Consider the following 22,356-nt stretch of genomic DNA (forward strand, 5'->3'; position numbering starts at 1 on the left):
AATCATTTTGAAGTGTTTTTCAGCTTACCAAGAGCTTCATCCCCATTAATCAGGAAATTTCCATTGTACCTCTGTGAGGGAGGTGGTGTTCTCCCCACTTTACAAAGGAGGAAACAGGGACTCATAGAAATGTGGTGACTTTCCCGACATAAGACAGAAAGTGCATAGCAGAAAGAAGCTGAAAACTAGGTCTTCCAAATCTAGTGCTGCCCCCAAGCAATCAAATTGTCTTGTGCTTTGTCTCAAGTAATTGGTGACAGCATCTGAAGTGGCCAAATTTCTTTCTTGTTCCTTTTCTCCCTTAGTGTTAAGTTTTTGAACCGAAATTGGGATTCTCATTTTGAATTCTCAAGCACTCAAAGGTGCTTTTCCCCGTGGATTTGAATCAGATGTGTGAATAGCATGCAAAAAGGTTAATCTGTTTACCCAACCAGAACATTTTGCACTGAAGAAAAAAAACCTTCAGGTTGCATTGCTGTGTTGCTCCAGATGTCCTATGCTTTGAGCTGCTTTATTTGCATTTGATATTTGAAAGCTTGTGATCAATTTACAATTATAATTGCCATTAAAATTTTACTTTAGCGTTTTGTGGGGGAAAACATCTATTTACATTATTTTGCAGAGTTGGAAAATTTCTAATGGTTTCTAAAACAAAAATAGGTTTCATCAGGACAAGTGAATACAAAATTCTTATTCCTGCTCTATGTTGTAATTATTTCCTAATATAAGATCCTGTTATTTTCATATATGTGTTTTACATTCACTGTGCTAGTCCATAATAAAATAATTCTAATCGTTGAATTATAGAGCTGCTCTAAGAGAACGAAGAGCCCAAACATGAAGAAAATGAAACATTGGATGTCTGTCTAGACAGCACTTGTAACTAAGTTAACAATGAGCCTAATCCCATTTGTTAAGTGTTTCTTCCCCTTCATATTTCTTTAAAAAAAATACAAAAAATGTATTCACTACATGCACTATCAATCGAATTCTTGTCAGTGCATTAGAAGAATTCTTAAAAATTATCTGTTTCTTTAAACTCTAATAATAGAGGGAAGAAAAGAGTAACTTATGCACTGAACATATTGTTTTGAGAGTTGATAGACAGTAATAAACATTTATTAAGCACTTTGTGTTAGGCACTGGGCTAAGTACATTTTATGCCAAATTTATTTGATGCTTGCAAGAATCTTTTGAGGGTAAGTACTTTCACTTTTAGGAACCCTTTCTAAGGTTTATAGTATTTACGTTGCCTGAGGTTTTAAAGCCAGCAAAATGTAGATACAGCATAAAATAAGATTTTTAAATGAAAGTGAAAACCAGGAAAAGGCAGAACTAATAATACCTGGTTCTGAGTTCTATTATTAGTCTAATAAGAATAAAATAATTGATGTGTAAAATTATACAAGCTTAGATTGAGAAAGAAACTTAGATTAAAAACTCCCTGCAAACAAAGACAATGTCTAACTCATTTTTTAATGTCCTTGAGTATAATAGCCCACAGAAAATATCTGTTAAAATACCTGTTTAATCTCAAAGCCTTTCAAGGTTAGGGAGTTTGTGGTTTAATTTATTCTTGAGAACTTTCAGGCATCAAGAAAGTATTTTTTTATTAAGATTTTATTTATTTATTCATGACAGACACAAAGAGAGAGAGAGAGAGAGAAAGGGAGAGACACAGGCAGAGGGAGAAGCAAGCTCCATGCAGGGAGCCTGACATGGGACTCGATCCCAGGTCTCCAGGATCACACCCTGGGCCGAAGCCGGCGCTAAACTGCTGGGCCACGGGAACTGCCCTCAAGAAAGATTTTATTTGTTAAGTAACAGTCTGTCTCCCATAATTTCCCCCTGTTGAAATTGTCCGATCATGGAGCAGAAATGGATATAGCAAACTTTAGTAAGATAATATTGATACTTAAAATGGATGATGCAATTCATACAGACTTGTTGGTGCCCAGTATTATTTTGAACTCCTGATCTGCAATGATTCACCTCAAAACAATGGTTCCCTTCTCTTGTCTACTTTTGGATCACCTGGGGAATCCTTAAAAAATATAAATGTGCAGGTCCCTTCACAGACCAAATGAATCTAAACATCTGGAGTTGGGCCAGACATCACAATTTTTTAACAGCTCCCCAGATAATCCTAATGTGAAGTCAAAGTTGGTAAGAAAATGAATATTAAATATAGAGGGTTCTTGCCAGGCAAGGAGCAACCTAGCTACCTAGCCAGATAATCCAGAATGGCAATGATTTTATGAATTATCAAGAGTTAAGGTCCAAAATTTGATTCTAACCCTGCCTAGGAGTTAATCAGACCCTAGGAAATTGATAACATGTTAGTCAAACATAAAAATTTCTGGTATTGAACATAGAATCCTGGAACTATGGGGAATCTCCATTGGGCGCATCCACTATCTGAAAAATCTCTTCTTCCTTTTTGATTAGCTGGGCAGACATAGTCATCAAATCATTGCTGTGGAAGGTTGACCTGAGGGAAGTTAAGTGTTGGCATATTTTGCTTAAGGTGTAGGAAACACTGATAAACTGTCCCAGCCTTGACAACTAATGACAAAACTCTTTTGTTCAAATTGTGGTGTCTTACAGATTCAGGGTTATATTTTAACAGTTTTTGAAAATGTCCCCTGGATACCCTAATTTAAGGTTGCCAAATCTACTTCCCCGACTCCTGTACTTCTATGATTTTGTGCTCATCTCTCCTTTCTTTAGATATAATACCTTATCTAATAGTTTTTAGCATTGACAACATTCTGTTTCTGTAATATTTTCTTGGTTGCATTAGTCAAGGGTTCTAGGGCCCCTGAAGCATAGCCTGTAGGATGCTCATCAATGTGTAGAAGATAGGAAATTTGGAGAGATAGAACCGACATTAGAAGAGCAGTTGCTTTTTACACTTTTCCAGTGAGACCTTCATCAAAGTTGATGCTCACTTGCATGGGCATACCCAGATTTTGAAAACTCTGTCAAATTATCTCTATTTTCTGTTTCTTTATCTGGGTCTTTTTTTCTTATTGTAGGCTTTCCTCAAATGTGTGATGATTCCTGATTGTCCTTTCAGATTCAGGGATGAATCTATGAAAAAGTTGGTTTGGAGCTTTGTTTGCATGGATAGGTCCAGCTTCAGGGTACTCAAGCATGAATGGACAAGACATCAAACTGGGCATGTTGTGTAGTACTCCTTCTCAACCACTCACGTCTTGGAAGTTTCACCATATGGTTTAGTAAATTCTTTTTTTTTTTTTTTTAAGATTTTATTTACTTATTCATGAGAGACACACAGAGAGAGGCAGAGACATAGGCAGAGGGAGAAGAAGGCTCCATGCAGGAAGCCTGATGCGGGACTCCATCCAGGGACCCCAGAATCATGACCTGAGCCAAAGGCAGACACTAAACCACTCAGCCACCCAAGTGCCCTGGTTTAGTAAATTCTTTAGAGGGGCTCTTACAATTTTTGACCTGAGGACTGGGATGGAAGTATAAATATCTGGAAGTCTATATAGAGACTTTAGACTGTTTTTCCAGTTTTCCAGATGAGGCCTCATTCTGACTCCCTTTTCAGCTGAAGCCTCCAGGATGTCATTAGCCTGAGTCTCTCTGTCTCTGCCCTGCCTCATCATTTACCCCTCTTCAATCCAGCTTTGTTCTTCTGAAGTGCCAATGACAGACCCCTCCCCCTTATCTTCATCTTTGTGTACTATCAGAATTTTCAATTTTTATTATTATTATTATTTTATATACATATAAAGAGGAAAAGAAGACAGTCACTTATGGATAAATTAAAGCAGACATTCAGAAAAATTGTTGAATGCAGGTTGCCACATAGATAAGTAGTTGTAGATTATGTACATAGTTGCATTTCATCTCTTTGTCTGCTCAAGAAAGCTTTTATTAATTAAAAACAAACAAAAACTGATAATAGTATAGAGATTTTCTTAACTTCTTAAGTCAAATTCATGGATCCCAGTACTTGAGTATTAATGAGAAATTCCTTCTGACCCTCTTTACAAGTGTTTATGAATAACTACTCTGTTAGAACACTGATTTAAAACCATTTCTTTAGAAAACTCAGGAGTGCAGATCTTCACAAGCTATAATTATGATGTATCTGTCAAGGTAACATTTAGTACTGGTAGAGATAAGATTGTACTTGAATGCAGAAAAATTAGCAGATTAAGTATACATATTGGAAGAGATATGATAGTAAAACGTGGAATTTACTAATTTTTTTCAAGATTTCCAAGGCAGCCACTATTTCTAAATTATTTCTGTATTCTCCCATAACACTCAGCATATATCTTTATCCATTGGGAGTATGTGCTCAATTTTCAATTGATGCACTGAGTTAGTTTCTGGGACCCCGGCAGCCCACCAGTTTATAAAATATGAGAGCTGGAAGGAATTTTCAGACCATCTAGTTTTTCCTTGATTCTGGGACATTTTTCTTCTTCATATACAATCATTGCTGAAAAGAGGATGTGTATGAAAATTGGTATGTACAGATAGTGTGTTAGTACTCTTTCTAATGAAAATACAACAAAACTATTATTACATCTTTTACATTGGTGGATTTTCTTAGAGTTGGTGGCATTTAAGAATTGAGTAGATACAGAGGCACCTGGGTGGTTCAGTCAGTTGAGTGCCTGCCTTCCCCTCAGGTTGTGATCATGGGGTCCTGGGATCCAGTCCTACATGAGGCTTCCTGCTTGGTGGGGAGTCTGCTTCTCCCTCTCCTTCTGCCCCTCCCCTGCTTGTGCTCTCTTTCTCTCAAATAAATAAAATCTTTAAAAAGTTGATTAGGTCCATTCCTTGCCTGTTTCTCATGTGCCATACTTTTCCTCTCCTCTACTTTTGCACACGTTTTTTTTCCTTTGCCTGGGAGGTCCATTCCCTCTGTTTCTTGGTGAATTCCTCACCAATTTTTTCAAAACCTGTTCAAATGTCGCCGTTTCGGTAAAGCCTTCCTGAATTCTCATGGTAACAGTGAATGTCATTTCCTCTATGTGATACACATCACCGTCTTCATCTTTATATATGCCACCTTCTTCAGCTTTTTCATTTTAAAAGTAGCACAGTTAATCCAGAGAGATGAACTGGGGTTTTTTACATTTTACATCATTAAAGGTCTCAGAGAAACAGAGTGGTCTAATTGAAGACACACATCATCTCTGTGTGTTCAATTAGGTGGCCTAGCTGAATTCTGGATAATTACTATTGTGGTTGAATTCCACAGGTGTTTGAGGAGAAAATAGGGAAATAGAAGGATCAGGAGTTCATTGTAGGAGGTGCTTTGACCTCTTTACCATATAGTTCATGTATTTGCAAAGCTCAGTAGTGTGTTTTCCACTGTGATTTTAGCTAATGTGCCACTCTACGCAGAGGGAATTGTTACATTTAGTCCTGTAAAATCAAGTAGGATCTGACCCTTTAAGGCCATTAGTCTAGAGTGGGACACAAAGAACAGCTGCTTGTGCATTTAGCAACATGTAAATTTAGCCACCTGTATCCCCAGACTATGGGGAGGAAGGAAATATATTTGCTTATTTCTCAGGAGAAATAGTACTGTCTCTGGCATTCTTCAACAAAGTAGAAAAGCAGTTATGTGTTCCAGTTTGCTGCCCTTTAACTGATTACTGTCACAATTCCTCCTTATGTCTTCCGAACATAGTTTTCTGCTGGGATTTCCGGGAAGCAGAGAGGACTCTGCAAGAAGCACTGGGTTGTTAACAATATCACTGTTACAGGGCAGCCGGGTGGCTCAGCGGTTTAGCGCCGCCTTCAGCCCAGGGCGTGATCCTGGAGACCCGGGATGGAGTCCTGTGTTGGGCTCCCTGCATGGAACCTGCTTCTCCCTCTGCCTGTCTCTCTCTCTCTCTCTCTCTCTCTGTCTCATGAATAAATAAATAAAATCTTAAGAAAAAAAAAAACAAAACTTTAACCTTAATAGTCACTTAAAAAAAAAAACATCATTGTTACGGATTGAACTGTGTTCTACCAGAAGATGTTGAAGTTTTAATTCCTAGTACCTTTTGAATTTGGAAATAGGGTCTTTGGAGATGATTAAGTTAAGATGAGGTCATTAGAATGGATGAAATTTGGGCACAGATGCAAGTGAAAATGCCATTTACAAGCCAAGAAACATCTGAGGCCATCAGAAGCTAGGAGGGAGGCATAGAACAGATTCTCCTACACGGCCCTCAGAATGAACCCCCCTTACTAACACCTTGATTTTGGATTTCTAGTTTCCAGAACTGAAACAATAAATTTCTGTGTTTCAGACACCCAGAATGCCCTGACTGGGGACATCTCATCCTTCTTCAGTCTCCTGGGGAAATTAACTTCAAATACATTTTTCCCTAACCCTAGTAGTGATGGCAAGAATTAGAGAAAAGTGTGTCTCACATAAAAGTCATAAATCTCTGCTCCCTGTTCTTTCTATCACATCTGCCTGAAAATTTCAGGTCTGAAACTTAAGCTGGTGATTCCAGCCTGGATTCAGCACATAAATGGGTTTTATTGCCTGTACAATGTTTTATTAAGATTAAAAATACAGCCCCAGGGTCCTGGAGTCCCAGCCAGTTCCTATCGCAGTCCCGCAGGCACCCGTCTAGTTCCTTTCAATATGACAGATGCCACTGTGTCCTTCACCAAGGACTTCCTGGCGGGTGGAGTGTCTGCTGCCATCTCCAAGACGGTGGTGGCGCCCATCGAGCAGGTCAAGCTGCTGCTGCAGGTGCAACACGCCAGCAAGCAAATCACTGCAGATAAGCAATCCAAGGGCATTATAGACTGCGTGGTTTGGATTCCCAAGGAGCAGGGAGTCCTGTCCTACTGGCGTGGTAACCTGGCCAAAGTCATCAGACACTTTCCCACCCAGGCTCTCAACTTCGCCTTTAAAGATAAATACAAGCAGATCTTCCTGGGTGGTGTGGACAAGAGAATCCAGTTTTGGCGCTACTTTGCAGAGAACCTGACATCAGGTGGCACCGCTGGGGCCACATCCTTGTGTTTTATGTATCCTCTCGATTTTGCCCGAACCCGTCTAGCAGCTGATGTGGGCAAAGCTGGAGCTGAAAGAGAATTCAGAGGGCTCGGTGACTGCCTGGTTAAGATCTACAAGTCTGATGGGATTTTTTTTATATAAATTTATTTTTTATTGGTGTTCAATTTGCTAACATATAGAATAACACCCAGTGCTCATCCCACCAAGTGCCCCCCTCAGTGCCCGTCACCCAGTCACCCCCCCCCCGCCCACTGCCCCTTCCACCCCACCCCCCAGTTCATTTACCAGAGTTAGGAGTCTCTCATGTTCTGTCTCCCTTTCTGATATTTCTCACTCATTTTTTCTCTTTTCCCCTTTATTCCCTTTCACTGTTTTTTATATTCCCCAAATGAGTGAGACCATATAATGTTTGTCCTTCTCCAATTGACTTATTTCACTCAGCATAATACCCTCCAGTTCCATCCACATTGAAGCAAATGGTGGGTATTTGTTGTTTCTAAATGGCATCGAAAGATGAATGGATAAAGAAGATGAAGTCTGATGGGATTAAGGGCCTGTACCAAGGCTTTAATGTGTCTGGGCAGGGTATTATCATCTACCGAGCTGCCTACTTTGGTATCTATGACACTGCAAAGGGAATGTTTCCAGATCCCAAGAATACTCACATCTTCATCAGCTGGATGATTGCACAATACATAACAGCGGTGGCTGGGTTGACTTCCTACCCATTTGACACTGTTCACCGTCGAATGATGATGTAGTCAGGGTGCAAAGGAACGGATATCATGTACACAGGCACACTCAACTGCTGGAGGAAGATTGCCCGTGATGAAGGAGCCAAAGCTTTTTCAAGGGGGCATGGTCCAATGTTCTCAGAGGCATGGGTGGTGCTTTTGTGCTTGTCTTGTATGATGAAACCAAGAAGTTCACATAAGTTATTTCCTAGTTCTCCCCCTGTGAACAGGCATGTTGTATTATATAACATATCTTGAGCATTCTTGACAGACTGCTGGCTGTCTATTTATCAATGGCCACTATATACTAGTTGAAAATGGGAAGCAATAATATTCATCTGACCAGTTTTCTCTTAAAGCCATTTCCATGATGATGGGACTCAATTACATTTATTTCAGTTACTCCTGATAAATAAATTTGAAGAAAAAAATGTCTGAAATTAAAAAAAAGGATTAAAAATACAAAGGGGCAATTGCAGGGCTCAGTCAGTTAAGTGTCTGACTCTTGATTTCTGCTGAGATCATGATTTCAGAGTTGTGAGATCAAGCCTGGCATCAGAAACTGTACACAGCACAGTAACAGCAAGAGTCTGCTTGAAATTCTCTTTCCCTGTCCCTCAGGCCCTTGTGCACTTGTCCCTCAGGCCCTTGGCCCTTGTGCACTTTCTCTTTCTAAAATAAATAAATAAATAAATAAATAAATAAATAAATAAATAAATATCTTTGAAAAAAATTTAAAACACAAAATAATCATAATGATTTGTTACAAGGATATAAAAATTATAAGATTTCACATCAAAAAACTGAATTTCTGGCACAGTACTCTGGCATTCCTACACAGTAGTAAGCTAATTCCATCTCACTTCCAATGAAAGGGAAGGGGTATGCATTTTTCATTTGCCACTTTCTCCATCTTCCTTATTATTCCTACACCCTGTTCTGGCTCTTATGAATGCTACCTCCATGATCCCTATAGACATTTGAATTTTAGGCCTCCATGGACATTAGTACAAGAACTCTTTATTTTCTTGTTATTTTTTTCTAGAAGTACAAAATTTAGTTTGTCATTGTAGATGCCTATATGTTAAATCTACCTGTGTATATGCCCTGTAATGATTTACAGAGCAATGCCCAATAGCGCTATGTATATTGCAGAAATTAAACAAATACTCATTTAAAATTCTTTGTCCAGGGGTGCTTTGGTGGCTCAGTCCGTTGAGCATCCAACTCCTGGTTTGGGCTCAGGTCGTGGTCTTGGGGTTGTGAGATGGAGCCCTGCATCGAGCTCCATACTCACTGCAGTCTGTTTGAGATTATAACCCCCCCACCCCTGCTCTACTCCTCCTGCCCCTACTCATGCTCTCTCTCTAAAATAAGTATTTTTTTTAAGATTTTATTTATTTATTCATGAGAGACAGAGAGACAGACAGAGAGGCAGAGACACAGGCAGAGGGAGAAGTAGGCTCCATGCAGGGAGCCAGATGCAGAACTCGATCCCAGGTCTCCAGGATCATGCCTGGGCTGAAGGCGGCACTAAACCGCTGAGCCACCCAGGCTGCCCTAAAATAAGTATTTCTTTAAAAAAAAATTCTCTTTGTCCATTATCTAAAAATCAATTTATTAAGCACCATGAGGTCAATAAAGATAGACCAGATAGTGGTGCTGCCTCAGGGGAGCTACAGTCTATGCTGGAAGTAAGATACTGAATCATGCATGTAAGAGATTCAAGAATAAAATGAAAAGTGTAAAGACCAATGTAAAGTTAGATAAGAATTCAGAGGAAGAAGAGAGCATTTCTGACTTGGACCACCAGGGGAAGTTTTGTACTGGGGGAGGCATTTTAGTGGGGACTTGGAAGAATGTAGAATGTGATCAAACATGAAGAAAACTGGGCTTTTGGGTGGACAAACATCTGGTCATTTGAGAAATAACAAGTAGTTCAGTTTGATGAAACTAAAGGAGGTTATGGGGAATACACTAAAGAGGATAATTTGGAACCATCTAATGTGACATGAACATGAACATCAGGCCTAAAGAGATTAAGCAGCAGTGAGATACCAGTCTCTTTAAAAAGCTACCTTTATTCTTTGGCTATAGCTAAGAATTAGACAAGAAGGCTGTGCTTTAACTTTTGTTGCTTAAAAGGGGAAAAAATGGCCACTTAATGTTTGCATCTATTAAGTTTCATGGTTGAAAATTCCCATTTATGTTCCCTAATTAGCAGCAGTTTTCATGGAGAATGATTCAAGCCAGTTCTTGGTAGGCAATTCTAAAGAAACAATACAGCATTCTTATTTCTGTTGCAACTTCCCCTCCCCCAACTGTCTAATGTCAGTGTGTTAGTGTTCTTTACTTTCACAAAAGTATACTCAATGTCCTGTAAGTTGAGTGTCACAACTGTCCATCGAGAGAGCTTGTCTGCCATTTTGAATGTGAGCTAAATAATTATCGCCTTTTCTATTTCTATTCTATATTCCTTTCCTATTTCCCTTTCCTGCCCCAACTTCTTCTTTTCCCTCTTTCCATCCTCTCTTCTTCCTTTCTCCCTTCCTGTTCCCTTCCTACTTGTGTAAGGTAAAGTAGAAGTGAAGAGCAATGCCTTTGGAGTCAGACGACCTGCATTATAATCTTCATGCTATTACTGACTGGTTGTGAAATGCTGAGATAGATCTAGTTTCTTTGATCCTCAGTGTTCTCATCTACAAAATGTGATGATAATAATACTCACTTGATAGGGTTCTTTTTAGAGTATTCATACATTAACACATGGAGAAAATTTAGAACAGTGCCTTGCCCATGTTAAGTACTCAGTTAATATTAGCTATTATTGCTATTGTTATTGTCCTCCCTGAAGATGGGCTTTTTAAAAAAATATGGAGATAAATAAGTCCTATTGTTTCATGTTTCATTTTAGGCCCAAGAGATATATTTTGATATTGAAAACAAATGTTATTATGAAATAACATGTAGAACTTACAACCTAGCTCCACATAATGAAGACACTGAATTATTGCAGGTTGACTGACAAGCTGATTAATTTTACATATATAATCCTTAAATTGCTTTTAGAAAATCTATCCATATTAAAGATACTGTCTTATATTCTCTTATTGAAATAAGAAGCTTACCTGGGATATGGCATATTTTATATGTAAGAACTGAAGGGGTCTTGGGTTTTTTTTGTTTTTGTTTTTGTTTTTAGGATTTTTTGAAATCAAAGGATTTTTCCATGCTTTGACCATTTATCTTTTTTTCTTTTCTTTTTTCCTTTTCTGGGAATATCCAGCATATCATACCTTGACATTTGAAAAGCTTAATATGTTTCCATATACAAGTAAGCATATTCTCCTTAAAGTAGGTCAAACAATGAATTCCTGGTACTTTTTTGTTAGGATAGTGACTCTAACAAGAGGAAATAGCACTATTTAAGAGTGTTCTGATAACCATGATTCTAACAGGTATGATTACTGAGATCCTAATAGGTTTGACAAAAAACTGTACAAATATAACATTCTTGACACCATTTTGAAAGCTCTTCCTCCATAGTGCCTTTGTGTATCTGGGTAACTTGCTTAAACATTTATGTTTATTAGCATTTTCAGATATTTGTATTATAATTTCTCAACTTGAGTTTTCAAAGGAAGAGGTGGGATATGAATGGGAGGGGACCCCCTCTCACCCCTCCCATCCCTCCCACTCCTTCTTTCCTTTTCCCTTATCCTTTCTCTTTCTTCTTTTTTTCAAAGGCTTTAAAGTCATGCTGATTCTTTTAAACTGGTGAATGTGCAATTAAATAATCATCACAGACACTTGTGCCCTCCTCTCACTGTTAATTTATCAAATAAAAACAAATTAGTTGTCTTTATATACAGTCTATTAAATTTTGCCTGCCTTTAGGCCAAAAGCAAAATACCTGTTAAAGGACCCAGAAGTCACGGTACTTATGATCAATCATGGGAGATCCTTTGTCCTGTCCGTGGCTTTGTTATTTAACTTGTACACCTGGTTAATGATTCTTGCCCTTCCTTTCTACCTCATCTAATAGGGTTCTTGAGCATATTCATTCATTAATACATTGCAAATAATGATAATGATATCCACAATTAGGATAGTAACATAGAACTTCTATTCAGCTCATGAAAGAAAGTTTTAAAAATTTTCCCTTATGCAAGGTGAGGACTGTGAAAGCCCTTTGAAATATAAAATGCAAAGCAAATATAAGGTATTGTTTTCATTAGCAAGTTTAAAGAAAACTGTTCTATAAGGAAAAAAGTCTTTGTGGTACATTTAATTTTATTTTTCAAATTATGGATTCACCCCATGAGAGGTGATGTACTTAACAACATCAGCATATGTGAAACAAGACTAGCATAATGCATAAATGTAGTTCCAGAGGAGCTGGGAAGGCACCAAAAAATGTGCTTGCTTTGCCATAGCTTGAAATGGAAAATGATCACTCTCTTTGGTTAGTTCTGAAGAGCTAACAGATTGACAGTAATATGAAAAAGGATCTAATTTTACACTGGTGCAATTTAGATAAAACATAAAATTCTGGTGTTAGAACACATGTACTTGCTTATAAATTTTATTCAATTGGACACTTTGAAAGGAGTGCTCATATTTTGGCAATATCCAAGTAGATGTTAGAATGATGGAATATATTACCATTGAAAGTGACTTCAGGAATCATCTAGTTTGTTGATTTGATGGTGAAACTGAAACCCAGAAAGGCAAAATGATTTTGTTATGACCACTTTCAGGAGCTGAGCCAGGTTCTTTCTATATATTACCCCCCATATTTTGACTATAATAGTTCAAATCTTCACTAGATTGTGTTTCCTGAAGGCAGACCCTTTGACTTACCCATCCATCTATATATACATCTGTCAAGATTTATTAAAAATTAATTTAAAGGCTCATATGTATTAATACTCTGTTAAGTGATGGAGATACAAGAGTGATTGGGATGAGATGGCTGATTTCATGGAGCTTATAGTCTTAGAGGGGAGGGGAAAGATGAGAGGGAGAAGGAGAGGGTATCTATAATTTAAGCAGAAAATGTAGCAAATATCAGAGGTACCCACTAACAGACAATAAAAAGGAGTGAATAATTACACTGCAGAGTAAGTCAGAAAAGTGTTTTGACAAGAGATGTTTGAATTGGCTCATGAATAAAGGTCACTTCCTCACCTAGCAAAATGTCAGCAATTCATTGAATACATAACTGAATAATCAAGACTTGGTAACTTTCTAATATGACTCTGTTGTTACTAATATCAAATACAAATAAATTACTGGTAGTTTTCCCTACAGTATTTGCTTTATGGAACCTCCTTTCTTTCTTTTTTAAACTTTAACTTTCTTGGCCCATGAGGACATTTCTTTATCCCTATCCTACCTAATTAATATAATAGCTTTGATCTTCTAAAACTTACAAATGTTTTATTTTTATGTATTTATTTATTTTTCTTACAAATGTTTTAGAAGACATAAGACAAAGCGGTAAAATGATCATTATTTTCAAACTGAAAAAACAAAAGTAAAAAAGACTGCCTTACAACTCCTCCTTACAGAAGAATTCCAGTTAATAAATGTAGGAGGAGAGGCACCTGAGTGGCTCAATCAGTACAGCATTGACTCTTGATTTCGGCTCAGGTCATGATCTCAGGGTCATGATATGGAGCCCCATGTTGGGCTCTGCTCTCAGCGGAGAGTCGGCTTGAGATTCTCTCCCTCTCCCTCTGCCCCTTCCACTGTTCACACATCTCTCTCAAATAAATAAATCAATCTTTAAAAAAAAAAGATTCTATTAGTTTATTCATGAGAGACACACAGAGAGGCAAAGACATAGGCAGAAGGAGAACCAGACTCCCTGCAGGGAGCCCAATGCAGGACTTGATCCCAGGATCCTGGGATCACACCCTGAGCTAAAGGCAGATGCTCAACCACTGAGCCACCCAGGTGTCCCAATAAATAAAACATTAAAAAAAATAAATGTAGAAGGAATGAGAGAAACAGAAAGTCATCTTTAGAACATAGCAGTAAGAGTTGCAGGCAAGATCCACCAATGGACACTAAAACTACTGGGTTTGAGAAAGAATAGGTATTTCTGTAGTCTCAAAGTATCTACCACCAACATCCTTATTACAGAGATAAAGATAATTTTATAGTGTTTGAGAAACCCAGCAAATTCAACATCAACCAATGATCAAGTTTAATATGATTGATAATAAGATATATTGAAATAATGTACTCTCTTACAGGATATACTCAAAGAGTGCATCACTTCTGAGAGATATTTTACATTACTGACTGTTACTCTTTCAATGTATCAAGGTCATGGAAGATAAAGAGTGAGCGACCATCATAAATTAAAGATGCATAGAGAAATTTAAAAGCTAAATGTAATGTGAGATACTGGATTGGATGGATCATGGAACAGAAAAATGAGTAGTAGTGCAAAAACTGGTAAAATATGAATAAAGACTACAGTTTAGTTAAGAGTATTAGACCATGTTAATCTCTTAGTTTAGGTATGTGCACTATGGTTATACAATACATTAACTTTAGGGAAACTGAGCAAAGAGTGAAGGATACACAGCAATACTCTTCTATTTCTGCTACTTTCCTGTAAGTTTCAAATTATTTCAAAGTAAAAAAAAATTAAAAACATAATTCTCTTGACACATTAGGGACTCTTTGAAGTGATTTGAACTTCAAAGACAGGGTAATATGATCAAAGCTTTTCCAAATTATTCATTAAAGATGTTGATACAGAAAAAAACATGGATGCATTTTGTAATATTTTTATTCTAGGGTTTAAATGAAGTATACAAGTTAAAGTATGGAGTTTAATTGAACTATATGATTTCTTTTACAAAAGTAACTTTGAGCCTGCGAAATGTCAGAAATAGTCTTAACCTGTCTTAACCTGCCCCACCAATATTTTGCTATATTTATGCTATAGAGTACAGCAGTCTCCACCTTATCCACAGAAGATAGTGCCAAGATCCCCAGTGGATGCCTAAAATCACACATAATACCAAACCCTATATATACTGTTTTTTCCCCTACATATACATGTGTGATGATAAAGTCTAATATATAAATTAGGAACAGTAAGAGATTAACAAGAATAAGTAATGATCAAATAGGACAATTATAACAATATACTATAATAAAAGCTATACATTCATAGTCTTTCTTCTCAGAATATCTTGTCCTGTACTGACCCTTTCTTTGTGGTGATGTGAGATGATGAGGTGACATGAGGTGATGAGGTAGGCATGGTGACATAGCATTCAAGGCTACTGTTGATCGTCTGACATCACTTCTGGAGGACAGTTGACCTTGAATAGTTGAAGCTGTGTTTGGAAAGACAAACCAGGTATAAGGGGGACTGCAGTGCATAAAGAAAAGAAGAAAACATAACTTCTTATGTGTATTCAAGAGGTTGATTCTTGGGATGTAAAAAAGCATAAGACAGTAAGACACTTCATAATCAAAGAAAACAGAATCTCTTTCCTTATAGAAAATATTTTCTATCCCTGAAGACATTATTGGCTTGAAACTACTGGCCAATAGTCACAGTATTGACTTTACATTTTGAAACTTTCTAATATTTTTATTACTCAATTTATGCTTTTATTTGCTTTTATTATAATAGATTATTTTAGTCAGCTGATGATTTTAACTGAGGGATTTTCTAAGCTATTCAAGTGTAAAAGTTCATAGGTAATTCTATTGCCATGTTTAGAATGCCCGATGTCCATACTTCTAAGTCATGTAAAGGTTTATTTGTTTGATCATAAGTGAGCTAAGTGGGTTTTATTACACATTATTTCTAATAATATCATGTGTTTGAAAATTCCACTAGTTTAAAATAGGTAGATTCTAGGTCTAATTACTAAATTTTCTTTGCTCAAAATTCTGTGCAACAAAGGTGAAAGGGTTTGTTTCCAAGGAAACAAATGCATTCCATTTTCATCACATAAAATGTTTTCGGCAAGAAAATTCCATAACCAGTCTCCAGGGAGATACCGTGTCATAAGATAGCTCTCATTGGAGATTTTTCCAAAGGAACACTTTATTTTATTTTTGTTCCCTCTAAAATCATCCTGCATTAGTGTAATTGTGATTGTATTGGATTTCAAAAAAATTAACAAGAGATCCATTGTCATCACCTTATTAGGGTCATAAAATGTACAATTCCAGGAGAACGTGATTTTCCTCTGACCATTAAGTTATGTTTATATTGGAGTCTAAATAGCATGTATTCAGGATGTTCACTTGAGAAGAAACAGCCTGTTCTAAGGATGGTATTTGTCACCCTGAGGGCTGAAAAAGAACTTCACTCTTTATTGGCATTTATTTGAAGTTGGAAATGACTGCTTCTTTTTAAGAAATTTGAAAACCATATAAATAGCCTGGCTTTACATATTCTAGTGATTGAATAACTGAATAACAAATAAGGAAACTGCAGGAAGTAGATTCAGCTCACATAAGTCTGAGGCTTTGTTCGGTCTGATATATCTCTTGTAATAGTTGTATCTCTTACCCATGTGCATGCTCGCATTTAGGGACACTCTGTTATTCATCTTGCAGTGTGGATTTGGGATGTAATAAGTACAAAATCTTTGATAATGGAATGAAGTACTTCTATAGTAATATGACAAAATTTTGAAGCAGAAAACAAAATCATTGTGGTATTATGGGGGCTAAAGAGAGATGGCATAATAGTCAAAATTAGAAGCCATGGCTCTGTCCCTTACAAATTCTGTGACTAAGCAGGTCACTTAAACCTTCCTATAAGTGGGGAAAGAAGTCTTTTTATCTCATATGGTTGTTAATTAATATGTATAAAAAGGATATTTAGTGAAAGAATTTCTTTAAAATATGGAACTATTCCATAAACAAGAGTGTGAATTCTTCTGTAAAAGCAGTAACCACCTAATATGTCTTTTTCCTGATTTACATACTACATTTGCTTTGTTTCTACTGCAAATCTCTTATATGATCCAGCTAATGTGAAATAATTAGAAAATATCACCTAGAGTCTAAAAAATAGAAGTGATTTAAAAAAAAATTCTGTAAAAGATCAGACTCCAGCCAGCCTAATCCTAATACTACAAATCCCCCACATTTTATCTTCAAAGGTCCAAAATGTGGCTTCTAAGGCAACACACTTCTTTTCCATAACTCAATCAAAGAAGGTGGGAAAATGGATCTGTTTATGAACTGGAGACCCAGTGGACCAAATAGAGTCTCTCTAAAAGATTTAGTCTGTATAGTCACGTTTTTTTGTGAGAGACTTACATGACAGACAGTGGCACACAGGAAAAGCAGATACTGACAACAAGATGTGGCATCAGTAAAACATTTACTCATTTTTCTTTCATTCATTCATGTGAGGAAAATTTTTATAGAGTGCTCTCTAAATGTCAGAGACTAGGCTAGATGCTTTCAACACACGTGATCTCATTTGATAACCTGCGACATTTGGCGAAGATATATGATCTTCTCCATGTGATGGATGCTGAGGGGCACCACGCAGACCCCTCTTAAAGACTAAGCATTAACTCTTCATCTGCCCTCAGATGTTGGCAGTGGAAGGCTTTTGCATGACTCCCTATCAAGAACTGCTCTCAACCAAAGACAGTTGAGTTGCCCAGGATCCCACATTCTCTTGGATTCAGTGACTGATAGACATGGGTTTAGAAGGCTCAATAGCTCATCTCTATTGGGAACATCACTGAAGGGCCACCACATCTCCAGAGCATCAGTAGGTTTGGCTGAGGCCTCTGTTGGAGCAGCATCACAGATCCCCTGCTCTGTCCAAACCTTATCCTTCACTCCTCAGACATGTGATATTTGCAAAAGCACTGGCTTACAAACCTCCTGCACACAAATCTTGAAGGCTCAGAGACTCTTTTCTGAACATCCAGAATGGTGATCTGATCTTCTCAGAATTGGTCAAAAGGGTTGCACAGAGCTGATTCTAAGGGCAGGATAAACATGTCAAAATGTCACCATTAAGAAGAAGCAAGTAGGAGCTAGTGAATGGATGAAAATTGATCAAAGTGTTACCAAATGGAAACACACATTTACACCATTTGTCTTACTGGGAACTTAAGAAGTCAGATCCACTTAGCAGACACTTATTTAACCTTATTGTTTTCTCTTTTTTAAGATTTGATTTATTTATTTATGAGAGAGAGAGAGACAGAGCGAGAGAGAGAGGCAGAGACACAGGCAGGGGAGAAGCAGGCTCCATGCACGGAGCCCAATGTGGGACTCGATCCTGGGACTCCAGGATCACGCCCTGGGCTGAAGGCAGGTGTTAAACCACTGAGCCACCCAGGGATCCTGTATTGTTTTCCCGTATTATGTAACAAAATATTGAACAATCAAAATAAACAGCTATAAATAACCTAAAATACTTATGAGAAATCATCTTAAAACAGTTATTGGTAACAGAAAACAGATTCTGAATCTAGAAGAACTGTGGATATCAGAGAAAGTTAGCATTCATATTAAACACTATTTTATGTTGCCTATGAAAATGGTAAAAATCAGACTTCATGGCAATGTTAACCTTCAATGTTTTTTAAACCTTCAATGTTTTGTGAATGCCAAATATATATTAATAACCAGTAAAGGATGGTGATTTAATACTGCTAATTTTTCTAGTAGTAATAAATTTAAATCCATTAATAAATATCTATTTGGCAACTCCTATGTTTACCAGACATTGTTCTAAGCAGTGGGGCTAGAAGTATCTGGAAGTACACAGATAGTCAACAAGTAAATAACCAAATATGTGAATAACACCACTCGGTGAACTGACAGCTTAACAGTGAGGCAACCAATTTAGAACTTGTGGAAAGAACCTTCAGGCAACAGATGAACATAGAACCCTACAAGAAGAAGGAGAGGAACTTTGAAAAAGAAGAAAAAAAGATAGGATGACTGGAGTGGAGGAAGTGATGGGGAGAGTATAAAAGTAGCTTTAAAGTTAGCCAAGAGCCAGATCGTTGTAGGTCATGAAAGAATTTCCATTTTATTCTGAGTATGATAAGAACTCATTAGTGTGTTTTAAGCAATGAAATAACATGACCTTACGTGTATTTTTAATAAGATTGTTCTAACTGGAAGTGGCCCTGGAAAATGGTATATTCAGGAGCCACTCCAGCATTACTTAGTATCAGGTGCTAAAGAGACCACGTTTCAGACAGATCTCAGTTCATATTCCAGCTGTTTTTTTCTATTTAGAGGTTCTCTTCTGAGTCACAGTCACCCTGTTTGTAAAAGGGAATAAGACTTAGTTTGCAGGACTTTAGGATTGGATGGCTCATATGCAGTGCCTGACATGGGGTGAGAGATCTGTATTTGTGATAGAGACAAATGAAGAGTATAGGACTGAATGAATAGTGATGCAAATATGCTGGCTTTTCTCTGTTCTTACTTGTGTTGGTGCTAGAAAGGCTACAAATAAACTCTGACCTTTCTTAAAGAGAGAAAGAATCCTTTCGGGGTCATTTAGCTTCAAAGGGAGTCAGAAGTGAAAAGCTGCTGAGTCTGTAAGACTGGAATGTTTCTTTCATATTTTCCCCTATTTTTTTCATTGCCTTGAAATCCTATACCACAGGCAGACTGTTTGTGTTGTCTCCAGATCACATTAGGCAACCTTAGATAGCAGCCTACGATGATATGGTACATTTATGGAGTGTGTGCATTTGTATTTCATGCTCTTTGCTGTAGCAGTGATTCAAAAATAAAGCACCACCAGAGAAGACTAAGGTTATCCAACTGGTTTAACAGGCTTTTTAGGACTAGGGAGATTCAGGTACAGCTCAGAGGCAACAGTAGCATGTCCTGGAAAATATTATGCTTGGAAAATCTATTCCCTGAGGCAACTTCTGGATACAAGAGTTGATACAACTAGCTTCTAAGTTACTTGCTTAGAGCACAGGTATTAAAGCCTAGGGGTCCCAGCAATCTCTTCTGAGATATTGTAGTTTTGTGATTTTGTTTAAAGTGAATAGGAAGAACTTGGTAGGAGCAGGAGGAAGCTGGGTGATAAAGACTCACATACAGAAGTGGGGAGGTTCCCTCTGTTCTCCTGTGGTGCAATTCACTTTTTCTTCACAATATAATGCCCCACAGCATTATAAACCCAAGTGATCCTACCAACTTCCTATACAGTAGAGACAGCTTTGAATATCACTCTTAGGTATCTGAAGAAATCCACTGTATATTATTATTATTGCTTGCTTTATGAATCCCAGTATGTAAGCTTGGAAATGCAATCAATATACCACTTCCTTCACTTCTGCAAACACATCTTAACTTCTGTCTCTGAGACCTACTCTAGTTACCTGGTTGAAAACTCAAGCTCAGGTCTTTCTGGGGTTCTCACCCTCAAGAATGACTCATAACTCCTGGTCTCACTGTCAAGTATGACTGTAGGACAGCCTTGTCTCTGGTCATTGGACCTGTAGGCTGACTTGACCATGAGAAGAAGCCTGCTGTCCCTATTCTTATAGCAGCCTTCTGTTGCTTCCTTGCCATGCTTGGGACTCAGGAATCCTAACCTAGGCTTCCTCTGATCCTATCCGCCTAGAAGCCCTAAGAAGCCTTCTCTTTTCTCAAGCCTTTGCCACCTTCTTCATGGTATTATCAGTGAGCAGAGACCAGGACCTCTCTATTATCAGGAACCTAACTCAGGGAGAGAGAGTGTTGAGGAGAGTTGGTAGATGATTTTGAGTCCTCTTTCTGTTCCCATTATCTACCATACTAAAAGCTTTCTGCTTTTCTTGATTCTTCCACTGGGGCAATGAACTCAAAGCCTACCTCTTACTTTAATGGGAGATAAGGGAACAGGGAAAAGGCAGGGAGAGAAAAGCGTAGGTAATCTTAAATATCATATAGACAAAACTGGGGGGGCGGGCAGAAAGACTCCTAAATCTGCCACTAACGATGGAAATCTTTTCGACGTTGAGATAGAGATCCAAATGAATATGTTGAAACCAAAAGAACAGTTTTCTTGTCATGCCAGAACTATGCTGGCTTCCTGAGTAAATATAATCTGATTCAGCCTGAGAAACATTATGTCTTAGGCAGATAGTTACAGACTTGGCACTGCAGATGAGCAATGCAATCATGCAGTATTTTAGAAAACTTCTCTATTTAATAATACAATGCACTGAGATGCAAGTGATATATAAAACAGCATAGCTCTCAAAGGTACGTGACCCTTTACTTCTTCTCCCCACACTCAAACAGCTTTGACCCTTTATTTTATTTTTAGTGTAGTTTGATTCTTTTCTTTTTGGTGTTTCAGGGCTTTTAGATGAAGCTCCTGTTAATGTTATCAGACACCTCATGTCTTATTTCACACATACATTTAGGATCAGCATTCACACGCATCCCAGTGTGTTTCAGTTAGCTAAACATGGATCCTGGACCTAACAGATATAGATGCATTATCTCTTGCTGCAGTTAATTCACTTGCTGGTTGTTAGCAGGTTGCTTATGTTACCTAAGGCTCAGTTTCCTTATTTGTAAAATAGAAATAAAAATAGCTACTTCATAATTTTCTTCTGAGGTTCAAATGAAATTCTATGATGGAAGGAGGTTTGTAAAATACTAGCTTTTATATAATCCTATCTTTTTTTCCAAAAATGTTTGTTACATGTTTGCCATGTGCCAAAACTTTGCTTTGGAGCTATATAGATAAATAAAATATGACCATTTCCTCCAGCAGTATAATCTAGTCAAGAAGGTAGATAAATAGAAAAGCGCAGTGTAAAGCATTACCTGTAAAGATACAAATACATGCATAAAAGAGCTAACAACACAGTCCATTTTTTGAGGGTAGTGCTAGAATTGGCTTTCTGAATGAGTTGATGTCTAAGTTGAGTCATATAAGATGAAGAAGAATTTGGTGATATGAGAAGAATAGGTGAGAAAGACATTCAAAGGGATCAATAATAGAATTATAAAAGACAGTAAAGGGCTCCCCAGGTGGGTCAGCGGTTTAGCGCCGCCTTCAGTCCAGGGCCTGATCCCAGAGACCTGTGATCGAGTCCCACGTCAGGCTCCCTGCATGGAGTTTGCTTCTCCCTCTGTCTGTGTCTCTACCTCTCTGTCTCTCTCTCTCTGTGTGTCTCTCATGAATAAATAAATAAAATCTTAAAAAAAAAAAAAAGACAGTGAAGTAGCAAACATCCAGGTGTTGGTATGTGTTGGTAGAAACGGAGGATCTGTACATATTAATACTGCTGGGGCAGTATTAACACCATTACAATGATTAATACATCTTATTTATTTATTTTTGAAGTATTTATTTATTTATTTATTTATTTATTTATTTATTTATTTAAGAGAGAGAGAGAGAGAGAGCACAAGCAGGGGGAGCAGCAGAGCAAGAAGCAAGCTTCCTGCTGAGCAGGGAGCCCAAAGTGGGGCTTGATCCCAGGATCCCAGGATCCCAGCCTGAGCCCAAGGCAGACATTTAACAGACTGAGCCACCCAGATGCCCTTATTAATACAATTTAAAGCAACATGTAGTTGGAGATGAAAAAGAGGAGGTAGTTAAAG

The 22,356-nt window shown here is 37.7% G+C and overlaps 1 protein-coding gene, 1 long non-coding RNA gene and 1 pseudogene across 6 annotated transcripts in view; 2 read left to right on the forward strand and 1 right to left on the reverse strand.

Annotated features, from left to right (window-relative positions):
- PDE4B (phosphodiesterase 4B) overlaps positions 1 to 22,356 on the forward strand; it is a 541,893-nt gene that overhangs the window by 290,459 nt on the left and 229,078 nt on the right. The window lies entirely within an intron of this gene.
- LOC140624880 (uncharacterized) lies at positions 6,545 to 17,747 on the reverse strand. Of its 2 annotated transcripts, XR_012024321.1 has the most exons (5): positions 17,650 to 17,747; positions 14,988 to 15,119; positions 12,421 to 12,470; positions 7,687 to 7,975; positions 6,545 to 7,088 (listed from the first exon to the last, which is right to left on the reverse strand). It is a non-coding gene; the product is annotated as an uncharacterized lncRNA (long non-coding RNA). The 2 variants fall into 2 exon arrangements; XR_012024324.1 differs by lacking the exon at positions 12,421 to 12,470.
- LOC140624870 (ADP/ATP translocase 2-like) lies at positions 6,641 to 8,027 on the forward strand (annotated as a pseudogene).

This window comes from Canis lupus, chromosome 3 (assembly GCF_048164855.1).
Source record: "Canis lupus baileyi chromosome 3, mCanLup2.hap1, whole genome shotgun sequence".
NCBI classification, from domain to species: Eukaryota; Metazoa; Chordata; class Mammalia; order Carnivora; family Canidae; genus Canis; species Canis lupus.